At 51.2% G+C, this 16,273-nt stretch overlaps 1 protein-coding gene and 1 long non-coding RNA gene across 2 annotated transcripts in view; one reads left to right on the top strand and one right to left on the bottom strand.

The window, feature by feature from the left end:
* Positions 1–6,062, bottom strand: part of PCGF2 (polycomb group ring finger 2) — a 153,249-nt gene extending 147,187 nt beyond the window's left edge. Inside the window, exon 1 of the mRNA XM_069634694.1 lies at positions 5,530–6,062. The gene's annotated coding sequence lies outside the window, so the exon portion shown is untranslated. The remainder of the gene's footprint in view (positions 1–5,529) is intronic.
* LOC138521680 (uncharacterized) overlaps positions 1–16,273 on the top strand; it is a 46,220-nt gene that overhangs the window by 4,271 nt on the left and 25,676 nt on the right. The gene's annotated exons all lie outside the window — the stretch shown is intronic.

Here is a 16,273-nt window from a genome sequence, read left to right on the forward strand (position 1 = left end):
TGTATGCAGAAGTTTGTGTAAGGCGCCAACTTGCAGAGGGTGCTGCTTCACAGTGCTACGAGATGATGGGAGACCTACAACACAATCTTGGAAAACCTTTGGGTTGTGATAACATGCACTGAGTGGTGGGGCAAATATAAACAGTAGATCGATGGAAATATACATTGAAAGAGCATACATAGCTATTTTGAGGGTGGACAAGAAGCATGTGTTGGATAGCCTTTCAGAGGGCCAAGTGAGGCAGATTCGAGGTTAACAGATTGACATCTACGGGTAAGTGCTGGTGTGGTAATAAGAGTTAGAGGAAGAAAATCCCATGAAACGAGGGAGAGGGTAAATCAGATGGGAATATGTCAGTACTTTCTTTAATCTCTAGTGGCTGGGTACATTTTTTCAGATAGGCAGATAGGTATTTCCAGAATTTGGCTCCTAGTGTTGCGTGTGACTTAACCCTGTTTGTTGTAACATTGGCATGGTGACGTTGTGGGTGGATGTTAGGTGCCTCTAGGAGAGGAATCTGCTGAGTAGTCCCCCCACTCCTCCTCGAGAAAGCAGTGGTTTAGGCAGAGGCCCTTATGTGGGATCCTTTCTTCAATATTTTGCCAGTTCATTGTTTTCAGACCCACAGAAATATGGTCTCATGGTTTATATCTGAGAATAAGCATGGCTGCTTTATTCTGAATTAGTAATTTTGTTTGTTTCATGCAGCCGTACAGAAAGGGCTCCTGCTTTCACGCACACAGCTCCGTGGATATGTTTGAATCAGTAGTGCACATAGTATCACAGGAAGAAACTACTATTACTACCCTCCTACAGGAAGAAGTAAACATGTATCTTATAATTTGTATGAATAACTAGGTGCAACGGAATAAGGGTGCCGGTGCCCTGATTTTATGGACATTCAAGTGCAGAATGCATTTCCAACGGGTTCCCGGCTCCGGAGCACCCAGCATACTCGGCACCCCCGATTAATGACTTAAATCATACTTGGAGAATTGCAGTGAGTGGGCTTGTAGAGTAGGTTTCGGATCTTGTTCAGTTTACATGTTAGAAAGGGTGCTGGGTGGTAACCATGACATTGTCGGGACCAGAGGTCGAAGTGGGCGGGAGGGGAGCTCCTATACTTTTTATTTTTAGGTTTCGCCGTTCCTATACTTTTATTTGAAAAAGAAACCATTCTGGAATGGTTTAGTTTTAAAATAAAAGTGTAGGAAGAAGTTGAACCTTGCATTTCAGTACCCTGCACTGCACATTCCCATAAATAGTAGGTGTGTTGGTTTGGGAGTTTGGATTGTGTATGGGAGGAGGCACGGCAATGGGGTTTGTGAGGAGCGGCGCAGACCAACAGGGAACATACAGTTCCACTACTTCTTTTTGTACACTCGACCACTGGCCGGGACACACTTGTAGGGGAAATGGCGGCAGACGGATCATTTGGCCTGGCAGTAGTGATGCTTAATATGAAAATCAGATCTAGACTATGACCTGTACAGGGCCCTTCTATTCATTTAAATTCAGAATTATTTGGCTTGTTTGTACTTTTACAGAGTCTTTCCTGACATTGAAATCACCTATGATAAGGTTTCCGTTGGTTAAGGATTGGAGGGGTATAGACATTTTGTTTATGCTGCCTAGCAATTTGGTAACATACACCCACACTCCTCAGGCATCAACGAATCCGCACTGAGAAGAGGAAACTGTTTCCAATGATGGGATCTGCATGGCTAGCCCGATCTGCGGACAGTTGATAACATTGGAAACTGTTAATTTAAGGTCTCTTCCTCTATCCTTGCACTCTTAACCAAAAGTTGAAATTTCTGGGGGTATTGATCCGACAAAGATGTAAATTGCTCTGAACCCATACTGACACAAGGGCAATGATGGGCAGTTTACAACCAAAACTTAGGTTGCAGATATTTTGAGAGTTAATTAGGGCTACTCCTGAGTCTTGAGATTCCTTCTCTCCCCATAAATTAAGATGACCCCTGCACCGCGTTTACAGTTGCCTCTACTTTCACAAATAATTGCAATACAGTGATTTAGTACAACAGATTCAATTGTGGTAAAGACTACACTCCAGCATGCCGTAGGTTGTTTGAATTAAAGGTAAGTATTGTAAGTGTACCCAGGGATACTGGGGCATCGCAGGCAACCCTGCGATAGATCACTGCCATCTCCTCCCTCCTTAGACACAGCTTCTTCTCCCCCATAGCTCCGCACATTCCCCTCTCCCACATCAGACACCCTGATAGCCGCTGCCCCACCCCTTAGCCGCACAAAGAAACTGACCTCACCACCGCCAGCCTGCCAGCCACCCGCTTCACTGACACCCTCTTCTCTTTCCATCAGACCCGTGTAGTATAAAGTACTTTGTTGGCAGGCCAAGTCAGGCAAAACCCTGCCAAAATAAACACAGGCAATCCATAGACGTCTTGTCTTTCATTTCTGGGTTTCATTTGAGGACAGGCACAGACCTATAGTTTGCTGAACACTGCTTGCGTTTTTCCTCAAAGTTTGCCATGGAGGAGGTAGCAGGGTCTCTCCTCTAATTTATTCAGGAGTCTTTCTTCAATTTACTGGATTAGTTAACTATCGCGAACATGTCTGTACTGCATGGAGAGAAAACTGGTTTCTCAATCTCTGTATATCCAGGCCACGCTATTGGCAGATCCGCGACACCTCTGCTTTTCTGGTTTTGTCTGTGTCGACCAGTACGTGTATCCAGCTTGTGGTCACTTGGTGTGTGCTTGTTAGCTTATTTGCCCAGCTTTTTTCTCCCTAGACGAGTAGTCTGCAACATTTGGCTCTCCGGATGTTTTAGACTGCAACTCCTATTCTTCCATGTCAAAAAAGGCAACATTGAGGGGGTTGTAGTCCAAAACATGTGGAGTTACAGGTCGCATACCCATGCCCGAGACCTTGTGGGAATAGAAGAACACAGGAATCCACTGGATACCCCCACAGTAGCTTTCTCTCTTTTAAGGACTCCCTACGGCATCTTTTTAGATCCCAAGAGCAAAATCTGGTGCCATGAGTTAGCTGATCCTACAGTTCCCGGTAGTGAAACAGGCTTTGGGTCCCCTTTCTTTCTGTGGCACCATAATTTAGAATGTGTTTGTGAACATCAGGCAGCAGAGAGATTTTCTCCAGATGTCACCCTCCTGGTAATTCTGCGGGGTCCATGTTTCATATTCTTCGGATGTTGGGCCTCAGACTTCACTCCAATCGGGAAGTGAGTTTCTGCTTTGGTTGCACAGTTGGATATAATGTGTTTCCTGAATGCCTAAATGGGTTTTTATTCTAGTGTTTTACTGCCAATTTAAATCTACAATATTCTGAGCCCCAGACAAGACGAATCTTATGTGTTGGACTTTTATATTTATTTGTTTTTTTTAACGCACCTAATACTGTACCCGAGTTCAGTTTCTAAGCGCAGATCCAGGATTCAAACCTCTGTTGCTCTGTGTGGTCTTGCTTCCAAGACCAGCGCTTTGCCCCAGTGCTATCCTATGTTCACAAAAGAGATATTTGAATTTGTTTTAGCTGGTATTTCGCTGATAGACCATGATTTTTATCTTTACAAAATGTACCCACAGGGCAGTTTGTGGCTTGTGGTACCTCTCTGTGAGATTTGGCACTGGAAGGCGTTCATTCAGAGCAGAACCGCAAGACTTATCCTTGGCCTCAAGCCCAGGGACCGCATCTCTCTGGCACTGAAATCCCTTCACTGGCTCCCCGTGGCGGCAAGGATCAAATTCAAGACCCTTTGCATTGTTCACAAGGCTTTCTGGGGCCTCAATGCAACGCTGTCTACCCAACTACTGTCCCTCACAAGCTCACCGCTCATCTACCTCCAACCTTCTGCGAGTGAGCAGGTTCTCCAAGCAGAGATTTGGGGGAGCGGGGATCCTTATCCTCAGCAGGTGCCTCCCTCTGGAATAACCTCCCTGCCACTCTCTGTCTTGAGCCAGATCTCCTTAGATTCTGGAAACTCTGCAAGACTTCCTCTTCTCCTCTTCCTTCTCGCTCCCTCTACCCGGCTAACTTAGTTCTCTGCTTTTCCTCTCTCTTCCTCCGTACAGCATGCTAACTGGCCGCCCGGTGTACCGCAGAGTCTCAGTGGTCCTTAATACCCCTGCCAGTCCCCCCTCACACTTGCCTCATGGCCCTACACCCTACCACAATCAATGCACTTGAGAAATTAACCCAAGAGAGTGGCTCTCTCTGCACTTAACCCAGTCTCAACCGACTGGGTGTACTTGATCATCCCCCTCCCTGTGACCCTCTGCACTTGCTTGATCCGTACACACTGCGCCGAAGATCGTATGTCTGTGCTCCCTTGTCTTCACCCCTTAATTGCACTGTCTAAACTGCAGAATCGCCGTCAGGCCTATTGGCCGTCCCACGAAATGTTAAATGTACTTTTTACGCACACTCTGCCTGTGCAGACTATCATCGTCTCAGAATTTCAAAGGCTTTGTTTCTTTTTCCCCCCATGCTCCCACCCTCCTTGGGCACTTTGAAACACTTGCCTTTGTACAGGCACTATATAAATGAACAATACCATACCAGGGAACTAGTACCCTGATATGGCAGCCATTTTATCTCTGTACCATCCATCATCATACCTGTGGCCTGGTATTCCTCCAGTAGTGTTGGCAACGCATGGATGCAGCTGCTCCCTCCTAGAAGGCCTCAGCCCCGTTTAGAGGCCCAGTTGTCCATGCACCCTACACCCTGGAGCATAGATGTACAGGGATGGTATTTGATCATAACTGCTAACTCTTAATTACAGCCAGCACTAATGTAACGTGTTGTTGGGGTATCAGGTGGAGACAAATGTTTTTCCTAAGTTGATGAAACATGCAACAATTCTGCTTTTGTGTTTTTTTCCTGTAGACTCCTTCAGTGTCTGGGACGGGCTTGGTGTAGGCGGGATAAGTTGACTCTTCTGCAAACAGTTGGTTGGGACAATAGTGTTGCTCTTTATGCACACCCACCCTCTGCCATATGTGTTACGGTCACCCAATGCTACCCCGCCCAGATATCCAATAGATGTCACTCTCCTCTGCATAGAGACCTGCCTCCCATTTACATAGTTGACGTCCTGTCAGTGCCCAATAGACAGATCTGCCAAGATTGCCCTCTTCGCCAATCCAGATGCGCCCGCCATATATACCCACTCGCCCCAAGGAGTCATCTGTCGCCAGTTACACCCCATCCCACTGATGCCCCTACTACGCCAATATACACCAACCCATTGCAAATATTATTCAAATACCTACCCCTCCTGCATACATACATCCCACTCGAACCCCGGCTATCCCCCAGAGATGCCACTCTCCCTCCATGGTGCCCCATCAAAGGAACGAACATGGACGCCTTTTGCCTTCGGTAGATGCCCCCCTTCGAGTTACCACCCTTTCCTCTGTAATGCCCGCATGTAAACAGCGCCCCTGCCACCATACCCTCCCCCCTCCTCGTGTTTTCTACCTCTCTCGGACACACATACACCCTCCGCGTCCTCACCTGAAGTTGGCCCTCCCGGGTCGCTGCTGATTTTCTTCCCCGATGGCGGCGGCGGCTGCCCCGGCGGGGAGGAGGGCTCCCGTCCCCCCCGCTCCTGGGCTCTCGGCCCCCGGCTTCTCCCCCGTCGTGATGCCCTCCCGTCGCCTGCAGCGCTCGGAGCTCTCCTCCCCCGTCGCCTCTAGATCCCGGCGCCTTCGATCCTTTGCTTGAGCCGCCGCGCTTGCTATGCCCCGCGCCCCCTGGATCGGGACGTCTGCCCCCCTCCCACCGCCCGCTACCCCCCTATCGTTGGTGCCCCGGATCTGATCCCGGATCCCTGGCAGGGGTCCCAGTGTCTCCAGTCCCCTAGATCCTCCGTCTTGCCTCCTCAGTCCCCCGTCTGGCTGAGCACCCCAGCTTCCCCGGGCTCTGCACCCCAGCTTTTCCGGCGCTTCTGCTGGGCTCCCCTCCCCGCCTCCTTCTTGTTTCTCTCGCTCGCTGGCTCCACTCAGTTTTGCAGCCACAAAATGGCCTTTCTCAGCCAGACATCCCCCTGCCCCGCCCCCAAAGCATGTGACCGGGTGGGGGGGGGGCTGGGGGAGGGGGCAGAGAGTCAGAAATAGGGTAAAATACAAAATAATGAAAAAAGAAACAAAGAAAGAAAAGAAGGGAGCGAGAGAGACGATGAAGGGGGACGTGTTCAAGGAAGTAGAGACGAAATTCAAGGGACGGTGAAAGAAAACAGGAAAGCTAGACTGTAAGAGGGAAAGAAACGCCGGGGAAAGGGAAAATGATATCATGGAAGCGGGTCATTCCCAAAACCAGGATTGCGAGGAAAATGAAAAACAAAGCTAACAAACTGAGCCTAATTCCGATAGAATAACAAGGGAGGAGGATCCAGAGACAAGGAAATACAAGCGTAAAAAGGGGGGTCTCTGTGTTGAATAACGAAGCCAAAGGGAGTACTATGAGGGGGAAAAGACTATAAAGGGGTTTCAAAAAGATCCCCGACTATGGGGTTTTAAAGCGACGTTCTGGGGGGCTGGGGCGGGGTACGATATAACAGAAGAAACTGATGAAACGCATGAGGTGCAAAATGTTTGCAACAACGTGATGTATCTGTTCTAAAAATTCCGCCTGCAGATTCCAAATCCCTAACTGAGGTGTTGTCTGGTTACACTCCAAGCATAATAAAGTCTGCCTCCATACCCCCAAAATAGCCCACAGGAACGCCCCTATCCCTGTGAGGGTAAATTACCAGTATAAAACACTCACCATCGAACCTGTACAAACTCATGCCCCCCTTTCTCAGACAGCCCGAAACATGCCCCGTGAAGGGGGCGCAAAGAAAGGTAAATCATCCAAGACTGACCCCTTCCCGCCCCAGTTCCTGGAAGTTGGTCTACTTCCCCGAACCCCTTAAAAATACACCGACACTTTCTGGTAGAGTTCCCAACCACACCTCAGTGACCACAATACCTCTTCGCCTTCACCCCCGAAATGTGCCACGTGAAAGGAGCCTTAAGGAAGACATCCACTTTACTATTCCGCCCCTGGACACAATCGCCGACCCCTTCCCTACCTCGTGAAGGGCAGGGGCTCGTTGCCTCCCCTGCCTACAAATACAGCCATAAATCGCCGCCATACAGCGCATACAATAGGTGGCTTCGGCACACGAATACCCCCCTTCACCACAAAATAACTCCTGTGTTCGCACACCCTACCAGTAACAGCCCCCTCCCTTCACTCCCAAATATACACCCGCAAATTCCCAACATACATCACTCAAGGAATCGCCATCCGTTCTAGCCTCCAGAGGGGGCTCAAACTAAATTACCACATTCCTTGCTGAACCCGCGCCATACTCCGTGTGGAATGTCTTTTCTCGTGCATTAAAAATACCCCCACGATTGGCCGACATAAAACACGGACGCAGAGAAGCGCAAACAGTTCTCTGAAAGACTCGCGCTCTGGGCTAGAAGATGGGACATTGGCAAGGCCTCCCTGTGCCCAGGAACTGAAAGCAAGGCGACCGTACAGAAATACAATTAAACGGGACTCCCCGGCCCCCACGCCACGTATCCCCCAAGTGTGCGAAGAAAGCATACTGGCTTCAATCCAGAGGTTTATCGCTGACGTGCGAGAATTGTGCCCTTTTGAAACGAGTGGCGGCGGTATTTATTCTCCACCCGGCGTTACCGCCAGGTTGTGGCATTGCTGTCTACCCTCGATCATCCGAGGGTTGCGTTATCCTCTGATGTGTATTGCCTCATAATGGCCTTCTTTTCTATCCTTTCTCACCAGGTAGCCAGGTATTTGTTTGTATTTTGTATCGAGAAGTGGCGTTATTCTTTATCGCCGGGTAGTGGCACATAGCGCTGGCTAGTTGGTTGATATTCGTTTCGGCGATATTTTGAACTCTTTAGACCCGGGCACATCCGAATCCTTTACTTTTAATAATCCTCGAGTAACGGCGTTATTTTTCCCCTATCTTCTGGTTATAGCGTTATATTTGGACACAGGCGTTCTTTACTCCCCTTTAACGCCGGTCAGTGGCGGCTGTTTCTGCAGTTAGCAGGAGACCGAAGCTGCACCCGCACTGCACCAAACCAGCATCGTTTCACGGGTGAACCTAAAACCGCCAGCGCAAATCTCCGCTGTGGGGTTCATTCAGAACCCAGTCTGGAAAAAAGCCCCTGCGCTCATCACTTTCCGCCCATGGCCCTCACTTTCCGCCCGTGTCCCTCACTTTCCGCCCATGGCCCTCACTTTCCGCCCGTGTCCCTCACTTTCCGCCCGTGTACCTCACTTTCCGCCCATGTTCCTCACTTTCCGCCCATGTCCATCTTTCCTGCGACGATTTCCACCTTACCTTCCGCACGTTCGGCGACACCCCAGCACCCACCCCCTACACACGCACACTGCACACGTGCCTTTTCACACCCGCCCTGACATTTTGTTTCGCCCCACCGCCAGAAACACGCACACTTTCCCCGGGAATTTGCTACGTTCTCTCGCGTTCTTCCGTCTTACATCGCACACGGGCTCCCCTCCCACCCCTCCTCTCTCCGCGGCTGCCTTCTTTTCCCATGAAAGGTCTCCGTCTTTTCCCCAAACGCAGCACTTGCTGCCCACACAAATCGCTGCAGCCACAAAGAGCCACGGCTTCCCGCTCGCAGGCTCTCTTTCATTCCACAGACACGTTCCCGAGCTCTCCGACTTTTCCCTCCTTTCCAGAGGGACACGTGACGTGAGTTCCGAGGGGTGATTTAGCGGGTGCAAACGGCTGCCCTGCTTCTTTCACCTCACAGACGCCCCCTTCCCCACACACTGCACGCTTCCCTCTCTGTTCCCAGGGATGTCCCCATTGCCCCGCAGCTCCCTCAGATATCCACTCTCTCTTAATATTTCCTTTACTGTGTCACTGTTCCCACTTTCCCGTTGCGCGGGGAGCTCTTCATTTCACAACCCCGCCCCCCTTACCCCTTATTACTCTTTAGCGGAGCTCCGCTGATATGTTGTCTGTTGTCACCCGCCCCGTTCACTGCCCTGCTCTTTCTGTTCCCCCTCCTGCTGATATCCCCATTTTCACAGCTCATCCCCCCGTTTCCCCATTACATCGTTACTCCCGCGGGTTTTTCGCATTACGGTGATTTATCCCTCTGATTAAATCGTCCCTACTGATTTATCTCTCCCCCTGCTGATTCGCTCATCTCTCTACCGATTTCTCTATTCCCATATCTGATGTATCCCACCTCCCCTGCTGATTCCTCCCTCCCCTTCAGATTTCTCTTTCCCCTGCTGATTTCTCTCCCGCTGCTGATTTCTCTCTCTCCCTGCTGAATGCTCCCTTGCCCCTGCTGATTTATTTCTCCTCTCTCCCCCTGCTGATTTCCCTCTTCCCCTGCTGAATGATCTCACCCCTTGCTGTTTGATCTCTCCCCTTATGAGTTCTCCCTCCCCATGCAGATCCACCCAGCCCCCACTGAAAACTCTCTCCCCCCTGCTGATTTCTCTCTTCCATTTGCTGATTTCTCTGTTTCCCCTGCCGATTTTTCTCCCCTGGCTGATTTCTTTCTTCCCCCTGCTGAATGCTCTCTTCCCCCTTCTGATGTCTTTCTTCTCTTTCCTCCTGCCGATTTCCCTCTTCCCCTGCTGAATGATCTCACCCCTTGCTGGTTTATCTCTCCCCCTTCTGATTTCTCGCTTACATCTGCTGATTTCTCACTCCCTCCCGAATGCTCTCTCCCACCTGCTGAGGTCTCCCGTCACACTGTGACGCTCTCCCCTCTGCTGATTTCTCTTTTTCCTCTGCTGATTTCTCGCCCCCTGCTGATTTCTCTTCCCCCTGCTGAATGCTCTCTTCCCCCTTCTGATGTCTTCCTTCTCTCTCCTCCTGCCGATTTCCCCCTTCCCCTGCATGAATGATCTGACCCCTCGCTGGTTTATCTCTCCCCCATTCTGATTTCTCGCTTACCTCTGCGGATTTCTCCCTTCCCCCTGCTGATTTCTCCCCCCTCCTCCTGCCAAATGCTCTCCCCCACCTGCTGAGTCCTCTCTTCCCACTGCTGGTTTGTCTCTGTCTCTTCTCTAATTTGTCTCTTTCAGTCGCTTTACCGCCGCTGATTTTCCTATTTGAACACCATGTACACCCTTTCCCCAGGAGTTGCAATCTATTGGTCCCCATTGCTCATGCTCCCTAATCCGTTCCTCCTCGCACTTTACTCTTCGTTGTAGCTCAGCCCCCATACACAGTTCACCGCTCCAGATATTTAATCAGCTCCGGTTTGATCAGCGGGGTTTCTAAAGCTACGGCCTTCCTGGAGCTGCACCATTGATTCTTCCAGAAAATGTTTTTAAAAAACAAACGCTTCTGAGAGGGCTCTTCCCCAAAGAGGAGAAAAGAAAAAAAGCAGCAGTTAAAGTTGAGCGGGCTTAATGGCGTCCTATAATTACTTGTATAATTATAGCCGTGCGAGGCGGCACAGCCGGCACGACAGGTTCTGCCCAGAGGAGGTCCCCGACGCTCATCGTGCCCGGGTGATGCCCGCCCCATGGGTTATCCCCGTGCACCCGCCCAGCTGCAGAGAGAAGGCCGGGCCTGCCCGCAGATGCCCGCGAATGCTGCTGCCCCGTGGCATTGCTAGCCCCGTGCGCAGGCTAGGCTTGTGCGACCCACACCCGCAGGAACGTCGCTAGCCGGGCACCACTGCCACAAAGCCCTTGAGTTTACCGCGGCGGTACACCGTGTCCCGGGCTTTCATCGAAATACATTACAACGTGGTCATATTGTATGACTTGAGGGTAGAATAGTGACGCATATGTAGAGGGGCAGAGTAGAGTGTGTAGGTATGGGAAAGGACGGGGATTGTCGGTGCATGTAGGAGACGGCCATTAAAAGAAAAACAACTCACGGAAAAAATGAGCAGGAAGTAAACGAGCAGGTAGCCATTCATTTCCTTAGCATGCTCGTGTAAGTGCAGTAGTCGAGAGTGGCAGGCGGTGGGGGGCATCGTGGGCAGGGGCTACCTAGATATGCGTGCCCGGTTTTGGGAGGGAGGTTATGGGGGGGAGGTGGGGTTGGGGTACTAGAGAGAGATTTGAAAAAACAAGGGGCCGTGGTAGCAGGCTGCGGCAGTCCTGTGTTCCCATAAACCCGCTGCTCCCTTCGTGGCAGAAGGAAAGCGCCGTTTTAACCACTTCTATTCGGTGCACGGGCGCTGCCATGGTGGTACTAGATGGTGCTTTTCTACACGGATGGATCGGTTTGAGGGCTGAAGTGTACTTACCGGCCTTGGGGAAGTGCTAGAGGTCGGGGCGGGGATGTGTATCTAGGGTCTTAACGTTCACTCCCTGCACTCTTTATGCCCCAGACGTCGGTCACAGAACTGTGCCCTCCGGTGCCAGCCATGCCAGGGCCAGGCTACCCAAAAACGGCCTCTCTCCTTCCCACAAGGTATATTGCGACAAGTCTGCAGGGGTGCAGCGTGGGCCTGGCATGGGTGCCGTGGGTAGGCAACACGGTGTTCTAAATGGCCGTGATCTGCTGCTCTGCCCCGTCCTGCTACAAGGCAAAGGCAACTTTGGAGACTTTTAAAGGGCACATCCAGCTGCCTGACTAATGGCTACTGCATGATTGTGTTCCACAAATAAAATAGACAACTTTGGAAAAGTGACATTGTACGAGTTCGACCTTTAGAAATGAAAAGTCGGGTGAAACGAGAAGATTGTGGGCGAGCTGTTCGTTGACACCTACTGGCCAGCAAGGGGATTGGCGGGGAGGGAGCTGACTCTTGCAGGTGGGCGAGTTGGCAGGTATGCGAGCGGAAAGATGAGAAATATCGAACGTTGTGCGTGTGTGTGTTCAGGTCGGGGGCAGGCTCGGAATGGCCTATAGGGAAATGCCACCAAAAACGCAAAATGCTACTGTGTGCCAGTATGTTTGGTCGAGGTGGGCCACTTTGTTGGCCAATGGGGGCCAGTTCAATGAGTTACATCACCACGTGGCTAGTTGATTTGAACATTGTTGCTGAATAAATAGTCTTTAAATGTCACAATTTCTATCACATTTATCAAAAAAAACTCCCCCTTGGCTACTATTCAAACAGTCTGTCACAAAATGAATGAATTAGCACTTACAAATGTGGGGCCCTTTTTCATTGGTGCCCAAGACAATTGTATGCCCCACTCCGACCGTTGTCGTGGGTCCGAGCCACTGTGGGATCGCGGATCCCCGCCATCAGCACATGGAGTCGGGGGTCCTGTTTCAGACTCGTGTTGTGATTGGCTGGGCCTAACGCCCAGTAAAGTCAGCCTCTCTCTGAGATTTTTGGTGACCTCGCTGGGTCTGGAACTCGTGCACGGCAAGGCCCTTGCCTTGCGCCCAATACGCCTTTGCGCCTGACTCCAATCTTGTATACATTTCACGTAATCTACGGTCTGGCAGGTACCACTCATGCGAAGGATGAAAGGTCGGTGCTACGGGAACGTCTGCTGCAGATCACAGCGTGGGGAGAGCGGCGGTCTAGGGTAGCTGATTGTGTAGCGAGACAGGCACTGTGGTGCAGATCGCGGCATGGGGCGGGGTAGTGTGGGACAGATCAAGTGTGTCTGGGAGGAGCGATCAGTGTTGGAGAGATCACTTTGTGTGGATTCTGCGGGTTCTCTGGTGCAAGTGTGTGTGTGTGTCTGGCGGGGGTAGTCTCGTGCAGATCACGGTGTGTGCGACAGGTAGCCTGGTGAGGATGGAGATCTGGCGGAGTGCTCTGCGTTGGGGTGGGGGGGGAGAGTAGTCTGGTTCAGATCACTGTCCTTGCTGTTGGGAGTAGCAGGGGGCGACCTGGCTGAGGTCACTGTGTGTGAGGGGCTGCAGTGTGGCGCAGATCACGGTGTGTGTGTGGGAGGAAAGAGCAGCATGGCGAAGATCACGGTGTGTGCAGTAGGGCAGCCTCGTACAGATGTGTACAGTGGTGGCAGTCTGATACAGATCACTGTGCGTGAGGGGCGGCAGGGTGGGCCGATCTCTGTATGTGTGCGGTAGGAGACTCGGATCACTGTGTGTGCAGCGGGGCAGTCTGGTACAGATCACCGTGTGAAGGGTGGCAGTGTGGGCCGATCTCTGTATGTGTGTGGGTGCAGAGCAGCAAGGCACATATCACGGTGTGTGCAGTGGGGCAGTCTGGTACAGATGTGTGCAGTGGGGCAGTCTGGTACAGATCACTGTGAGTGGCAGCAGCGTGGGTCGATATGTGTGTGGTAGGAGAGAAGCATGGCGCAGATCACTGTGTGGGCAGTGGGGCAGTCTGGTACAGATCACTGTGTCAAGGGTGGCAGTGTGGGCCGATCTCTGTATGTGTGTGGGTGCAGAGAAGCAAGGCACAGATCACGGTGTGTGCAGTGGGGCAGTCTGGTACAGATGTGTGCAGTGGGGCAGTCTGGTACAGATCACTGTGAGTGGCAGCAGCGTGGGTCGATATGTGTGTGGTAGGAGAGAAGCATGGCGCAGATCACTGTGTGTGCAGTGGGGCAGTCTGGTACAGATCACTGTGGGAGGAGAGGCGCGGCAGTGTGGGTAGATCTCTGTATGTATGTGGGCGGAGAGCAGCATTGCGTAGATCACTGTGTGTGCAGTGGGGCAGTCTACAGATTACTGTGTGAGGGGCGGCAGCGTGGGCCGATTTCTGTATGTGTGTGGGAGGAGAGCAGCATGGCGCCGATCACTGTGTGTGCAGTGGGGTAGTCTGGTACAGATCACTGTGTGAAGGGTGGCAGTGTGGGCCGATTTCTGTATGTGTGTGGGAGGAGAGCAGCATGGCGCAGGTCACGGTGTGTGCAGTGGGGCGTCTGGTACAGATTTGTGCAGTGGGGCAGTCTGATACAGATCACTGTGTGTGAGTGGCAGCAGCGTGGGTCAATATGTGTGTGGTAGGAGAGCAGCATGGCGCAGATCACTGTGTGTGCTGTGGGGCAGTCTGGTACAGATCACTGTGTGTGAGTGGCAGCAGCGTGGGTCAATATGTGTGTGGTAGGAGAGCCGCATGCAGATCACTGTGTTTGCAGTGGGGCAGACGGGTACAGATCACTGTGTGAGGGGCGGCAGGGTGGGCCGATCTCTGTATGTGTGTGGTAGGAGACGCGGATTACTGTGTGTGCAGCGGGGCAGTCTGGTACAGATCACTGTGTGAAGGGCGGCAGTGTGGGCCGATCTCTGTATGTGTGTGGGTGTGGTACAGCATGGCGCAGATCACCGTGTGTGCAGTGGGGCGTCTGGTACAGATGTGTGCAGTGGGGCAGTCTGATACAGATCACTGTGTGTGAGTGGTAGCAGCGTGGGTCGATGTGTGTGGAAGGAGAGCAGCATGGCGCCGATCACTGTTGTCAGTCTGGTACAAAAGATCACCGAGTGTGAAGGGCGGCCGCGTGGGCCGATCACTGTATGTGTGTGGTAGGAGATCAGCCTTGTGCAGCTCACTGTGGTCAGCTTGGTACAGGATCCCGATGTGGGGGTCGGGGAGGAGGGCACATTCCCTCTCACCCCTACAAGACCTGCCCGCCTGTTTTCAATTCCTACAGACGGATTGCCGATTTCTGGCATTTTTTTGCATGACATGAATCTGTTCCGGTAAAGGAGGGGATGTTTTTCGCCCGAAAGAAAGGTTTCGATAGCACGTAAAGCCCACCCAGCTCCTCCTCAGTCCTCCCTCTGACCCCCCCCGCCTCCCCCACCCTTACAACGTGCTGTCATCCGTATGTTTTCCAGTCCTATCACTTTTCCCCAATCTTTTCCGCTCCGCCCCCTTCTTGACTCGCCCTGCCTTCTTTCTCCCACCCATTTCCTCTTCCACCACGCCCCTTCTGCCCCTCACACCTCCCACCACTCCGAGTCCCACCCCTTGCTCGTTTCTTCATTTCGTGTTTTCCCTTTCGGCACTCATTCCTTCCATTCTCGATCATCTTGTGTTCTCTTCATTTCCCATCCCCACCCCCAATGCACCCTCCTTCTATCTACACTGGTAGATTTGCCCCCTTCTCTTCTCTCCCTTCCTGTCTCCCCTCTTCACTCAAGTTTCTCCTCCTGTGCGAACGTGTTTTCTCCCCTCACTCGTCCTTTATTCCCTCGTATTCTTCCCTTGTCTCCCCTCCGTCTCCTGTTCCCCCCTCCACCCGCCCCATCTTTTGCCGTTTCCCCCTTTCTCCCCGGCCCCGTTTTACCGGGCTCTTCCCATGTTTCCACCCCTCTCCCCTTCATCTCTCCCGCCTCGCCACGTCTCCCACTTTCCGCCTGATGGCTCACGTCCCCCTTTCACTTCTGTTTTCACCGCCTTTCCTCAATTCACCTTTGCCCCCACCACTCACTCTCTCCCGCCTCTCGCCCCACGAGGCCTGCGCTCGGTATGCTTACTATTTTCCCAGACAGGGCCCGGCCCCTGTGCAGACTGGTAGACGGCGTAAATTGGTAGCCCATTCCTAAAACTCTGGCAGTAGTTTCCAGTTCCATCCACACCCCAGCCAGCCACTGTGAACACCTTTGCGCTCAGAGTGCCTGCCACAGAGAAATACTTCAACGGCCATTGCTAAAATGGCTGGGTCAGCTGGAAATGGGTGACGGTTCTCTCGCTTCGCTCTTAATCAAATAATGTGCATGGACCATGGTAAAAAATAAACCCAACTGACCGTAGTTTATGCTTTCACACAGAATACGCAATTTTCTTATTTTTTCGCACTACCATGCTCAGGCCCTTGTTTAAAAGTATATCAACTGGTATTCGTGATCAGAAACAAAATGTCTTTGTTGTTTGAAACAAAATGAATAAGACACAAATAATATGTATAAGAAACAATTTACTATAAACTGTGTATACATTGTGCATACCAATTTCATTTATTTAAACAAAGTGTGCTCACGACCATACTGAACATGGGAAAACGAATTGTAGAAGAAAGAGAGTTAAGATGAGAATAAAGCTGCCATTTCCCCTGGGTGACTTGCAATTCAATTAAGTAAACTACAATATTTTCCACAGTTGAATTGATTTGCTCCAATTTTTTTACATTTATTTTATTTACTTTTTTTAATTGAAATTTAAACAATTTTTCTAAGAAATGTTTCCCAAATCTTAATAAGTATCTTTCATCAGTTCATAAAGTCTTGTTGAAATCCAGCTTCAGGAGTTTGGCTCTAGTAAGCCTAAAGCCTTGCCTCCACTAAAACGATGCAAACGAGTTGCAATCCACCAATCTTAACTTTCAGTTTTCTGTAGTGTGT

The sequence above is a fragment of the Ambystoma mexicanum genome, chromosome 13 (genome assembly GCF_040938575.1).
Source record: "Ambystoma mexicanum isolate Mex_15411 chromosome 13, UKY_AmexF1_1, whole genome shotgun sequence".
Classification (NCBI taxonomy): Eukaryota; Metazoa; Chordata; class Amphibia; order Caudata; family Ambystomatidae; genus Ambystoma; species Ambystoma mexicanum.